The sequence below is a fragment of the Ambystoma mexicanum genome, chromosome 7p (genome assembly GCF_040938575.1).
Source record: "Ambystoma mexicanum isolate Mex_15411 chromosome 7p, UKY_AmexF1_1, whole genome shotgun sequence".
Taxonomy (NCBI): domain Eukaryota; kingdom Metazoa; phylum Chordata; class Amphibia; order Caudata; family Ambystomatidae; genus Ambystoma; species Ambystoma mexicanum.
The window spans coordinates 870,089,126-870,104,131 of record NC_090939.1 but is presented as its reverse complement, the minus strand read 5'-3'; positions in this window follow the sequence as shown (position 1 = coordinate 870,104,131).

Below are 15,006 nucleotides of genomic sequence, written 5' to 3'. Positions count from 1 at the left end.
TATATATATATATATATATATATATTCAATTGAATCAGTGTGAGAGAGCTACTAACTCCACCAATACATGAAAATGAAAAGGGTGAATAACTTTTGTGGCACTGACAGGCTTCAGAGATTGCAACCCTAAGATGAATGGAGTCTTGTGCTTAATGTTCAATGCATGCATAAGTGCATGGTTTTGCGTAAAGTTCCCAAGTACTTCTTAGGGAGCAGGAAAAAGTTAGCGGAAGGGGTGAAAATGTTTTCAAGAGTCAAGTTAGGATTTGTTACTACTAACAAAGCTGTTCCCGACTTTCCGAGGGCTTTAGGTGGCAAATACAACCCTATCCAACAAGAAGGCCAAAATGAGCCCTCAAGCACTCAATGCGTTTGGAGGAACAAAGGGCCACAAGTAAGTGACTTCACTACTCACCGCCCTTAGTTTGTTTATAGTCCAGCATTTGCAGGTCTAGGAGTGGTCACCAGAGGTACGATTTGCGGCCCTCCATTCGCCTCCCAGATACACAGGCCCTGCAGGTGCATGAAGACGTCCGATATGGCACAGGAGCTGCAAAGATCGATTCGGTGAAGAAAAGAAGAAAATACTGATGCAGCAGGTCACAGGGCATAGGAAGGAATGCGTGAAAACCCTCTTCAGTGACCGTCACTGTAGCACAGTGACGCAAGGGGATCCAGCCCTCGCAGTATGATGCAGCCTTTTATCTCCCGGCCTAGAGGTGCAGGGATGACTACATTCAGCAGAAGGGCAGCGCCTTGGAGGTCAAGCTAGGTTTCCTCAAATTCTTGGGTCGAAACTCAAACGACGACGCTCCTGCGCGGTAACCATGGATTGAGCTGGACAGCCCACTGGATGGCCCAGGGACACTTCTGAAGAGGCTCAATTGCAGAGTTACCAGGAGGCATCGAGAGTGATTTGTCCCACCATTTCAAAGGTTTGAAGCACCTGAGATCAAGCGCAAAGCAGGGCTTCATTGGGATGGGATCCTCAAATGTGTCTCAGGATTGTCCTTTGTTCTGCTAGACCTGCTGGAATGAGTGTAGCACCCCTCCTCTTATCCACAGTCAGGTGAGTGCACACACTCAACCCACCAATGGCAAGATCTGCCCAGGCATGCACACCAGCAGTGGTCCAATCAGGGACCACTGTGGGTCTCATGCTCGCTTTACACACCAGACACCCTGGCACCATTAATGTGGATTGGGACCAGACAGTCGCAGCCCACTTACTCGGTGCCTGCACACGTGACCTGCAGAGAGTTGCAAATGAAGCAGCTTTCGTGGGCAAATGAATGCTCAAAAAAGGAACTCCTGGACCTGGAAGGGCAGGGAGAAGGCAAAGGGACAAAATGGCGAAGGGAACACTAGCCACAGTCAGGAGCCACACGCGGTAAATGCATTAAGGCTCAGTAAAAAGTCATACAAATAAAAGAAAGAGCTACTGCTGCCAAGGGTTTGTCCTGAAGCACATTGTACAATCACCAAAAATTCCTTAGAGCATGTCTAGGGCAATAAAATACAAAGACCCCATTGCGCGCTACTGGAAGATACTTTTCACAATGATAAAATGTTACCAACAAGTGTTAACAAAGTCGAAAGACTAAGAGAAACAAAGTTCCTTAGGACTGACAGCCAGAAGGATGTCCCTGTTTCCCCATAACAATGAGTTAAAACCCAGAGGAGTGTATCTCTACAGTAAAATGTCAGGTCAGGATACTAAAACAAATGCAAAAAGTTTGGGGGTCCAAGGACTATGGAGGAAAAGGTGCTTCAAGAGAAATCCGTCCTAACACTGCAATAATCACACCCAATAGGTAATGGACAATGGATCTTTGTGCCTAAGGGCATGGCTAGGGGGCCCCAAAGAAACCTATTGGTGCAATATGTACAGAGGCACGGCTTTAGCCGTAGCCACTGAACTTGGCCAAAGGCCATGGCTACTGGGCCCCAATGAAACCTTTTGGTGCAACATGTACAGTAGCCATAGAAAAAGGGCATGGCTAGAGGGCCCCAAAGAAACCTATTGGTGCAACATATACAGTGGCCAAGACTGAAGGCTGTGGCCACTGTCCCTGGACAAAGGCCACAGCTGGGTGGACCATGTAGAAACCTATTGGTGCAATTTGTACAGTGTCCACGGCAGAATGCCATGTCTAGTTGGCTCCAAATAAACCTATTGGTGCAACATGTACAGTTCCAAGGCAGAAGGCCGTGGCCACTGTCCATGGCTGAAGGCCATGCCTAGTCTGCCCCACAGAAGCCTATTGGTGCAACATGTACTGTGGCCACAGCCAAAGGCCATTACTAGTGGGCCCAAAGAAACCTATTGGTGCAACATGTACTGTGACCATGGCCGAAGGCTCTGGATAGTGGGTCCTAAAGAAACCTACTGGTGCAACATGTACAGTGGCCTCAGCAGAAGAATGTGGACAATGGCCATGGCTGAAGGCCATGGCTAGTGGGCCCCAAAGAAACCTATTGAAGCAACCTGTATATATAGATGCACGGACGAAGGACGTGACTACTGGGCCTCAAATAAACTAATTTCTGTGAAAAAACCTTAGTTAGGAGAGCGTTAAGGTGATCAGATTTAACGTGAAAAATACATAACAACAAACCCTATGAAATTCAGTGAGAAATACCTTGGAAGAGTATTAAGGTGATCAGATTTAACGCAACTAAACCCCTGTCATTTCTGTACTTTGTCGACCCTCATAGTTAGTACTTTACAAGTACTATGGTTCAAACCAGTGTACTGTGCAATTTGCTCAGTTCCTGTGTTTGTTCATGAAATCATTGGGTCTGGGGGGAAAAAGTCCATGCCGGATTAAAAAAAAAAACTTTCTACGTTATGGTACAATATCTTTCTGTGGTTGATTTCAATAGGAGGAATTCAATAGGTGTATGGTTTTTGGTTTGGAAGTGGTGGTAGTATTGTTGCAATTAGATAGCAGTTGGCGTATTCTAATTGTTTATTTCTTGTTGCTTTTTAGCAGTATTCATTTATCTGTTTTGTTGTTGCAGAATCTTGGGGCAGTTAGATACCTGTTGGCGTATTCTAACGGTTGATAGTTTTGAAGTTGTTGAGGGTATTTTTTTACCTAATAAGGGTCGCAGGGTTTCCTTAGAAAAATGTATATTGACGTTTTCTGGTTGTAGTTAGATACTAGTTGGCGTATTGTAACTGTTTATAGTTTTTCACTGTTAGATAACTGTTGTCTTATTTTATAAGTTTATGGATTAAAAGGTTATTGAGGAGATTTTGTTGATGTTCATACTCAGATTAGTGATTACATTTTGGTTTTAAGAATATTAAATAAGCATTTACAAGATTTGCTGGTAATCTCTGCTTTAGAGTAATGCTAGGATCATTACATTCGAACCATCCACAATTCTTTTTTATGTATGAAGTGTAGTGACCTGCATTGGTTGTGGCTCCTGCGTGGTAGATTATACCTACTGTTGTGAAGGATTTCTTACCAAGTGATACTTGTCCATGTGTAAATCCAGTCAGCTTGCAGTTGTTTTTTGCACCATCTGCATTGTAACGTAAAAGCATTACTATTACGCATTCACTATGTGACTGTATTTGTAAGGTGGAACGATCATCGGAATTGCAGGTTGTACATAATCTGCCATGGTTTGCATTTTGTACAAGTTGCTGAAATTGAATTGATTCACTGTTAGGCATGGATACATACACAAAGCATTCATTAGGGACTTGTTCCTGTGCTACATGGTTGCAGAGAGTGCATATATGTTTCCACATGTATGAAATCTGGAAGATTTCATTTATAGGTATGTTTTTGTTTTCCAGTACTTGTAGTAAGTACATTAGACATTCTTGTCGATCTTCTTGTGTGTTTATAGTGAATTTGACCATTCCAGCACAGTAGTCCAATTCCTGCCTTATTCCAGAAACACTGTAAGTGTTGTCAGGATTTTTGGTTGCATTTCTGTGAAGGACTAACATTTGCAAACACAATTGGTCTGTCCCGTTTAAGTAAATGTTTTCAACAATTGGTGGCAATTGGAATAGAATATTAATTGCCACATTTGCATAGCAATTTACACCAGTTGTATTTGAAAACTTGAATGGACCAGACAGTTCTGTGTCTAAGTCGTTTGTTCGGAGTGCCCGTTGTTTCTTTGAAGAGGTAGTTGGTTTTGTTTGTGCACTAGATCCTTCTTTGGTTGTTGTCATTGATGAAGTATTAGCTTCTTTTGATTTATTTGCAGGTACTGCTGTGAGATCCTGCATAATTTGAGTCTGAAGTAGTTTTTTTTTACAAACTCTTGCTTTTTGTGGAACAGGATAGGTTTTGAGATGGGGGGCGTTGAGTGCACGCAGTCTATTGTTTTCTAGAATGCAAGGAATATCAGCGTTTACTTTACTTGCATCAAAGTTGACTAGAAATAGTCCATCAAGTGTACTTAAGCGTGATAGTGCTACATAGCTCATGCCTTCTTTAAACACTGTGCTACCAATATCTATCAATGCTTTATCTAGGGTATGACCTTGTGATTTATGAATGGTGACTGCGTATGCTAGAGATAGAGAAAAGTGTTCTGTGCGTATATACATGTATTTGAAAAGAAGGAATTAGGCTTTTGAGCATCCTATCCTTTTAACTTCTGATAGTTTGTCGAAGTGAATATTGACAAACTGAATGTTGTTGTCATGTAGGTATGTTTGAAAGCCAACAACTGTACCAAGTGCTCCATTAAATAGTCCTTGCTCCACGTCAACGTTATGTTTAAGCATCACTCTACAGTTTAAAGATAATTTTAATATTTTCTCCAAACCGGAGATAGAGTTTTCTAATGTTTTTAGTCGTGCTCTGGCTTGTTCACATATGGGTAGTGTCATACCATGCACGTCCAGTTTATCTGTGGAGCAAATTTCAACTATTGGTTGCATTTCTTTTTTCAACATTGTTTCATTGAATTGTGCACAGCTTGCAAGAGTTGGCATCAAGGACATACAGTTTACACTTTTGTGTGCTAATTGTTCCATGGTATCAGTAGCACATGAGTTATGGCCATAGAGTGCATGGATGAGCCTGGCATTTAATATAGATTGTGCTTCTTGAGATAGTACACCAACTCTAATACTTTTTAAAATGTTGGCATACTTCAGGTCTGCAGACTGACACATGTTTCCAGTTAATTCTTTGTATTGGAAATGTTGCCAAAGGTTCACATTTCCTATGCTGCCAAGAGTTTTATGGCATAGTTTGTGCCCTAAGGTTTTAAAAATAGCTTCACCTTTAACTGGTGTTAATTGAAGAAGATCTCTGAAAACTATAATGTGTTTTCCTCCAAAGAGTTCTTTGTAGTCTGTTTTCAGGACCTCTTGTAATCTGAGGTGACTCAAGGCTAACATTAGGTTGGAATCAGTGAAAAGTGACACTGCCTATGTTGTAGGCGGCTAAACCTGTGGGGGCAGTTAAAACAGCTGACAGTTTGATGTTTGTCAGTTGTTGGAGGAACTTGCTGATGATTTTTATTATGAATGTTTTGCCTGAACCAGCTTGACAACTCACATATAGTAGTATGGGTTTGTAGTCTTGACAGGTACAATGTTTAGTTTTGTGCTGCATACCATGTTCAATTTGTTTTGTTATTTCCAGAAAAATGCTACGTTGCTCATTCTTTAGTTATGATTTCAGTAGAGCAAATTCTTGTGCAGATTGCTCATACTGACATATGCGTTTTCGACTTCAGTCATGGCTAATTCTGCTTCATTTGCTATGAGTGTCTGTCCAAGTGGTTCTTGGCTTCCTGTTATAAAAGGTTGATTGTTGTCAGGAGTGTCGACATTTAGTTGCACCTGGAGTTCTTCTTCTTGTTGCTGTTCATTGTGTAACATTGTTTTGTACCGCGTAAAGTTTATGTCTGTTATAGTGCTTTCATTTGCTTTGAAAGCAATGTTCATAGGACTCATGGGTATCTAGTAAATCTTCTTCTTTTCTCCATGGTTTAAAAAGTTGTAGTAGGGACATGTAATATATTTCTTTATGTTGAGGAGTTATTAATGACAATTTCATATGATTAATTAAGCTTCGTTTGGTAAGTTTCACTAGACTGCCTTCACAATTTTCCACTCTGTAGCTACCTTTCTTCTCATCTGGTTTAATATTATTTTGAATGTGAAGATTTCGACTATGTGGTGTAGACACATGGTTTCTAAAGTGGTACTCCTGTTTGGGTAGTGTGTGTCTAGTAAGTTGTTTTTCAAAATGTCTTCACTGTTACGACCCTGGCGGAAAGCGACTGACCGGACCGCCACAGCGTAAATAGCGTTTCCGCCATTGCACGAAGGAGCAAAGTGCGGCCCATTCCGACCCATCGGGCACGAGCACCACGGCATGGCGGAAGTGCAAAGTCCGCGATGGCGGAAATGACCCCAAAACGGCCCACACCGCCGCCGTACGGCGCCCCAGGTGCAATACCGCCACCCCTCTTAGCGGTCACCGCAGTGTGCGCCTACCGGAAAGTACGGTGGCCGGAAATATACGGAAACGGAAGTTAAAACATGGGCCCGGAACGGGAAACATCCCGGCGTACACCTATAAATACACTAAAACCACACAACCACTAAAATCAGTACCCTGAAACACACCCCAACCCGTCAACCACCCTAGCGAAACCAAGAAAAATGGGAAAAGTAGCGAAGAAAGCGTGCGACCGCAAGCGGCAGGTCCACTTCTCCCGTGAGGAACTCACCGTGCTAACAGAGACCCTCCAGGAGAATGCTGCCGTCGTCTTCTCCACGCAAATGACCAGGACGGCACTTGCAAACAAGAAGGCCATATGGGCTCTGGTGGCACAGCGGGTAAGTGCGGTGGGGACCGCACCCCGCACCCCACAGCAATGCCGCAAGCGATGGGACGACCTGCGGATACGCGTCCGCAGCATACTCTCTGCCAACCGCAACATTGCCACAGCCACCGGGGGAGGTCCTGAATCACCCATCAAGTTGACCCCCTGGGAAGAAATCTGTGCCTCCACCATCGGAATGGAGAGCATAGAGGGAGTCGGAGGGATGGAGAAAGGAGTGCAGACATCCGAAGATTCAGGTAGGTGGGCCAGATAAAACAATGCCAAATCCACACAGTCCATCCATGTGAAGTACCATGCGTCCACATAGTGCAACAGAAACACATGTCCAGGAGAACGTCCACACACATCGGCCTGATAGCGCACGTTAAAACCCACAATAAATACATAAATAAATAAAAACCCCTAAAACACGCACTACACGTGCAGCAGGCACACCCTAACTGCAGGCTGCCAAACAACTGCACCCTCACTCCACACACAAATCAAAGCACCTCCAAGGCCCCGACCCAAATCACCCTCAGGTACCACCCCAATGCATGTGATACAATGCCATTCCAATTCCCACAGACCCATCAATAACCCTCGCCCTCCTTTACTCCACCACAGGGTCCGATCCAAACGACGAGCCACAGGACACCCCTACCAGCACACCTGCAAAGAGGGCCAAGACCAACGGCCAGAGACCCTCCACCTCAGCTGCACGCATCAAGACACGGCAGCAGCACAAATCAGGTGCCAGCACAGAGGAGGGAACATCAACAGGCACCCCAGCAGCCAGCATGCCCACAACACCACCACCACAGGTCCCCCCAATGGATGCCACAGAAGGCACTGCCTCAGGTGGCAGCAGCACCATATGCGACACCCCATTGATGGCAGCATGCTCCGACACAGAAAACGGGGATGCCGAAGTCAGATCCATCCATGACCTGTCCCAATCCCCCTGTCTGTCCCATCCCGTACAACATGAGGATACCACGCAGGGGCACCCACAAGACGACGACTGGCCATCCCCCCCAAGCCCTGTGGCAAGGCAACATGAGGTCAACAGCCCCTCTGCGACACCCCCGCAAATGGCCATGGCCCAGCAGAGGCAACAGTCCCTCGACCAGTTGATCGAACAACAGCAGCAACTGGCCACACTCCTCAAGGACCATGCCGATGAATGTGGGGGCACCAAGGCAGACATAGAAACATCAACTGAGACACTTAGGGCAGAAATGGAGAGAGGCACAGAGACGCTAAGGTCACAAATTGAGAGAAGCACCGAGAGCCTGAGGGGGGAACTGCATGCGACGTCCAAAGACGTATGTGCCGAACTTGCCGCAGGGCGCCGTGTGCTCACTGAGCTCTCGCAAACCCTTAGGGACATGCATGGACGTGAGCAGGCAGACACATCATCCGTTGCAAGTTCCGTCCAGGGCAGCCCCCAACGTAGATCTGGAAGGAACCTGCGCTCCACAGGCAGGGGTGCCCCTGATACCCGCAGAGGGGGCTTGCAATAGCGACAGCCCACTGACAATGAGCATCTTTGTACACTGGTGTTCGGGGGGGAGGTAGGAGGGTGGAGGGGGTGTGTTGGGCTCACTTGGGTGGCGGGTCGATAGGGTGTTCAACATAATATCACATATGCCATAAACAGTGCACGATCAACCAATGAGATGTGTGGACATTGATCTTTGTGTACTAGGCCATCATAGGCGTACAGTCCATATTGTGCATGTTCCAGACACACACAGTGCCACGTGTCCCGTGTCCATGTATCAGCCACCAGGCATGAGTGCTAGAAGCATACATCAATGAGATGCTGACGAATGTCACGGGCCTCCGGTGCCTCGCAGACTCCATGAGGTGCTGCCACATCCCCACCCTCATCATGACCATCATCAGGTGCTTGCAGTTCTGCGTCAGGGGGCATGGGCACATTTCTACGTACGCACATGTTGTGGAGCATGACACATGCCATCACCATCTTTGCAACCTTCTCATGGCGGTACAGGAGTGCCCCGCCAGACCTGCTGAGGCAGCGGAAACGGCCCTTCAGTAGGCCGAATGCCTGCTCAATGACTACACGGGTACGTGAGTGGGCATGGTTGTAGTCCTCCTCATGCTGGTCCCGTGGGTTCCGGACTGGTGTGAGGAGCCATCTCTTCAGTGGATATCCAGCATCACCTGTATGTGGACGAGAAACGTAGGATGTGGAATGCCATTGATACGTACGCACACCCCCCCCCCTTCCTGCCAGTACATTGCCAAATCACATACCCCACATCATCATGCATGTAATGAGACTCACCGAGTAGCCAGGATCTGTTCCCTGCGTGTCGCTCCATGTAGCGTGGTATTGTAGAGTTCCTCAAGACCATGGAATCATGGGTTGATCCAGGGAATCGGGCACAACAATGCGTAAAGATCCTGTTGGAGTCACACACCATTTGTACATTCAGGGAATGAAATTGTTTTCGGTTGCGGTACTGGGCCTCCATGGCATGTGGGACGACCAATTCAACATGGGTGCAGTCGATGGCACCAATGCAACCCGGTATGCCGGCAAGTGCATGGAATCCCACTTTTGTGTTGGTTATTTCCTGCTCCGAGCGTGGTAGAGAGATGTAGTCGTCTGCGTGCTGCAGGAGGGCATCGAGCACTTGGAATAGTGTCCGTGAGAACAGTGGCTGAGAAATGCCATGCAACTGTCCGACTGTGTGCTGGTAGGTGCCTGTGGCCAGGAAGTGGAGTACAGACACCACCTTCAGTAGGGGTGGGATGGCGGTTGGGCTATCTATCATGCTGACTAGGTCAGCCTGTGTCATGTCCACAATGGCGGCTATGGTGTCCCGGTCCAGACGGTAGAGGGTGTGGATCTGCTCATCAGTGAGGTTGAACGGATGTGCTCGGAGGCGTGGGATTGCGGGCTGCCTGCGTGGTGGTAGTGGCTGTGCTGCTGGGCCTTGCTGGCCCTGCCTTGGCCTCCTCCTCCTCCTGCGTCTCCTCCGTGCGGCTGGTTGTAGTTGTTGTTCGTCTTCTTCTTGGAGTCGGAGCACTTGCAGTGCTATCAGGTCCCCCAGGGCCAACATCGCGAGTCCTGCCGGTAGCATTTCGCTGTGGTTGTGGGAGGAGACTGGGTGTGCAATTTATGTGTTTCCAGGCTGTATGGCCTCCACCTGTGGTGATTGATTCCACCTGTGCAAACTGCTCTCCCCTTTGGCCGAGCACGTCCCGCGCACAACGCTGCAAATCGGGTAATGGTATCTTGCTATTGCAATCATGTATTTGTACCCGATGGGCGTGTAAGATTGGTTGATATGTTCATTCTGCTGTGGTCCCATTGTTTCCCATACTATCTGTGCAGTCGCGAACGGACTTGTGAAGGGTCAGTGGAACGTAGTACTCGAGTAACGGTGGGCCCTCATGCATCACTGTACCGAGTTGCAACGACGGGCGTGGCTTCCCATTTGTGGGTGAAGGCAGTTGCCATTTTCACACACAGCCGCACTCGATGGAATAATTAGTGATCTCAAACGGCCACAGATGCCTTCTCGACGTGATGTTGCAAATGAGGAATTCGAAGGGCGGCGCTTTCGGTTTCCAGCTAGCGGCGAGGAGATGCCCACAGGTCTGACTGCAAATATAACGTTCTATTGTTCTATGTCCTTGAGACAAGGCCCATGGCGAGGGAGCAATGATTGATATGAATAGTTTGGGATGCGCAATGGCTACGTGGGCGATGAGGCCGGCCATTCCCAAATACATGTTACTTCACATCACTGGATTTACGGGCTGGGGCACTGTGGATTTAGCAGGCTGCATTACGCACAGACTCAATGGATGTTTCTAATGTCATGTGAGTAATTATTCAGGCGTTTTGATCCCGGGATGAGGGAATGATGAATGGATGCATGGGCAGGTGATTTGATACAGAGTTTGCCATGTACAGGGCTTCTTGGGATCTATCCGCCTTCCCTACGCTATGTGATGCAGGGCTGCCATAGTGGGACCATCGTCTATCTGGCCTTGTTGAGCCCTCCCTGTCTCGACGCGCCCTCAGACACTTGTGTCCATGCACGTTAACATTCCCATCTGATGGATTCTGTTTTGGCAGACGCATGCACAGGTAGACTCGTTCGTGATGGTGTTTACACCTAGGTATAGATGGTTATGAGTCGCAAGTGGCTTTGGGGTGGTGATGATCCTTTTGAGTGGGCTAGCATGCATATGGCTGTGGATTTCGTGTGATCATTGAAGTGAGTTGTTCGAATGTAGTTCTGATGGCCATTCTGTTCTTTTTCTTTTCTTTTGGTTGACAGGTATCTCCTCCCCTTTTGCCACTGCCATCTGTATGCCACTCCTGCAGATGGATTTTACTCCCGACACCTGCTGCTTCGTGTTAATCGGTGGAGCAGCATTACGATCTTATGGGACGATCGCCAGTGGCCCACATGCCCTTACGCAGTACTGGTGGCTCGGAGCAACATTTCGGCCTTTCAGCTGGACTAGTGCCTCCCCATTGGGTCGGCCATGCGGTTCTGTGCGCTTCCATGTTGCCTTTTCGTACGTGAATGTGGCTCTGTGTACCATGGGGGTACAGGGCGACACTCAGGTAGTGGCTGGTCATTTCTTGCGGATGCAGCCCACAATGGTGATTTGTGTTTTGTAGTTCATGGCCTGATGGCTGTATGGGCTTGGTGACTTTGATGTGCATTAAATTCAATTCTGATTTGGCCCGTGTAGCTTTTTTCTTTGCAAGTGATGTGGCATGTGCCTATTTGTGGGGCGATGTATTGTGAGGAGATCTGCATTGGGTTCCAGCTTCGGGGTTTAGTTGCGTGGTACTGTACTGGGCGCGTTTGCCTACTGAGCCCGTGAGGTCAGGGATGGGGGCTGCCTATATGACAGTTTGAATGTTGTCATGCTCAGGGGCGGGGGATTGGGTTTTGTGTAACAGATGCCGGTCAGCCAGGTGGACTGGTGGAATGATGTGATTTTCGGAATGTTGCTGGGCACAGGTGCCTGTGTTTGCGTGCGTTTCTTGGTGGGGGACTGTGGTCATGTCCATTGGGATGGCTTCTGTATTCGTGCCATCTGTGACCTGCAGCTCCCATTGGCCCCTCTTGTGTTGCTTTTGTTCGTTGGCATGCATGGGTGCTTTGTACATTTCAATGGTTGCATTGTGACTTCATTGCACCTACAGGGAGTTGTACTTTGTGGGCAGGGAGCGGTGTACAGGCACTCAGTGGGGCCGTTTACGGTTGATTCGCGATGCCGTACTTCTCGCCATGGCGGAATGGTACATTCCGCCATGCCTGATGGCGTTAGGTACATGTCCGCTAGGGTCGGAATTGGCGTACCGTTGCACCATGGTGGTGTTTGCGGTTTGGCATGGCGCGCGCGCGCGTGCTTGGTGCAGTTAGCGTTGGCGTTCACTACGGTGTCGCTAATGGCTTCGTACTTTGCGGTGACAGGTCATAGTCGCACCGAGCGCTATTCGATGGCGGTATTGCATTTCCGCCATCGTTTTTCGATTTCCGCCAGGGTCGTAATGAGGGCCAATGTCTTCATATGATTTGAGAACTCTTTTTCTAGATTTAGCTGGACCAAGGTTTAGCCATACTATGTTTTCAGATTTTCCATACAAGGCAGTACCGGTTAAACGTTCTGTGGCTTCATAGCAGCCCCATTCTCTATGGGAGAGCATTTTTATGCTTAAACTGTACAATTTCTGTGACAGTGTTTTTTCAGATGATATATCATCCCAGAGGTCTTTGAGCTCTGTTTTTCTGCTTTGGTTAAGTAGGCTGTAACATATCGTGCAACTGCAGTGGAATTGTCTGCAAAGTATTGCGCATCTATATTTGCATTCCATAGGAGGGAAATGATTGCATTGTAATCATTGATGTATTTTTATCCTTCTGTTCTTTTAATGCAATATGTGTTCTTAGGTGATTGTCATTTGACACTATGTCTAACTGAAGGCATGAAGTTGTTCACTTAACCTGTTGTTGAAACTCTGTTTTTATATTTGCGACGATAATACTTTCCACACTTGTGTCTTTGAAATTGTAAAATGTGTGCATGTAGGTCACTATGTAATTTGTGAAGGGATTTCACAAGTCACATATTTCTCAATGAACTGTAAAACAGTGGCATCACTGTCCTGACCAAATGTAGGAACATCTTTAATCCACAAAAGCATGTGGATGTGTGGTGCTCCTCTAGCTTGGTATTCTTTTCTCCAAAAGAAGTGTTGCACTTCTCTGAGGGGAGGCATTGTTTTATTACAAATGAAGTGTAGAATAGCAATGAAGCGATGATGGAAATATCTTGATACATTTACAGGATCTAGAGAGCAGAGTTCTCCTGGTGTTTTATATCTATATTTGTTTTATTTTTGTTTGTTATGCGTAGGAAATCGTGCAAATCTTCCATGGATATTCTGCACAACTTAATGTCACAAACCAAGTGGGTGGGCCAAGGTTTCTTATCATACAGCATACATCTGCATGACGTCGGAACCAGTATTCTTTTGTACCACGCATGTTTGCTAAAAGATTTGTAATGTTTGATTGTAAAACTTCATCTTTTTCTTGCACTTTTTGTAGTAATTGCTTAGCTGACATATTTAAAAATTGGTACCTGATTTCAATGTGTGTGCAACTACGTAGCATAGAGTTGCTAGTTCACTTACAAAGAGAACGTGGAACATGTATTCCACGTTTTGTCTGAATCTGGGGTCTTCAGAATACATTCGTAAAGAGCGGTATTCTGATGATGTTATTTGTGTGGGTCTTTCATCGTACCTTTCTCCTTTTCCAGTAGGAAAGAGTAGAGGAAAGGCTCGTGATTCTACACTTTTTTCCCATATGCTGATTGGAGATACTTTGGCTGGTCGCATTTGGTAATTTTCCAGTGCATCATCTATGGTGTCTTTAGAGTGCAATGGGTGAATTGTATAATGGTCTAAAATATTGGATTCTGTAGTAGGATCTAGAAGTTGAAATTGGCCAGTTCCTGACGATTCTTGAATTATTTCGGTGGTTTCCCTCAGGTTTTCTTCGATGTTTATTTCATTGTAGTATTCATTGTTGTCTTTTAGATATTGCAGGGCTTCTCTTATTTTATGTAAATCCACAAGTTGCTGCCAAATTATTTTGTCTTTTGTAGGTACGCCATTTATTAGGATAATCAAAGATTGATCCATTGGACGTTGCACTCCCAGAGTGTGTACATTTTCTTTGAGATCTAATGGCAAATAAACTACTTTGCCACAAATGCCTTTCAGTAATTCAGAGGGAGGCAGTTTTGCTGTTTTTGGTTCAAGGCATATTATTGCTTGAAACGGGTGCACTGTTTGAATTATGATGCTCTCATACAAGTTAAACTGTTGCAGTGGTTTTGGTAGTGGGAATAATTCCAAGTTATTAGTGATAGCACGTGAAGGTATTTGGTTGTTGTCAAGTTTTGCAGTGCCGTAACTGCAAAGTATTAAGGGGTTAGTAATTTCGTATTTCTTTTCTGCTATAAGATAGAGAGCTAATTGGAACCACTTGGAATCTTCATTGTCTTCTCTTTTGTATAATATTTCTACAGATTTTGTGCTATTCTTGTGAAAAGTCCTCCGGCAACACACAAACACATGGTTTGGTACTTCAGCAGATGTCCTTTTAAACTTTAGTATTTCGTTTTTGTATGTGTGTAGTAGAAGGTTGTCATCTGTAAAATTGTTGCTAGTTTGTACTAAAGATATTGAATTTTGTAAGTGGCTTTCAATTTAAAAATATTTTTTCTTGATGTGGTCTATTTCTTCGAGTAGTTCTTTGGCTGTACCATGTAGAAGAACGTTATTTAAATTGGACAGTGCTAAAGCAGGACTTTTGGCATAGTAGAGTTTATGAACGAGATTTCTTCCAGTTGAATGGCGTGTTCCTATCATTTTGATTTTGTGGAATGTGCTTTTGCAAATAGATCCTGAAATGCAGGCTAATGAATGTCCTTGTAGTCCTGTGTATTTTCGACTGGACAGGACCAACCTGCAATGTATGGCAATTGGGTTTCTTTGCTTTTGTTTGTATGCTTCGTCATTGAAATATGGTTCTGTGCTAGTGGTGTGACTCCATTCACCTCCACAGATGTTTGCGAAGCTATCTTTGTTGATATTCCATT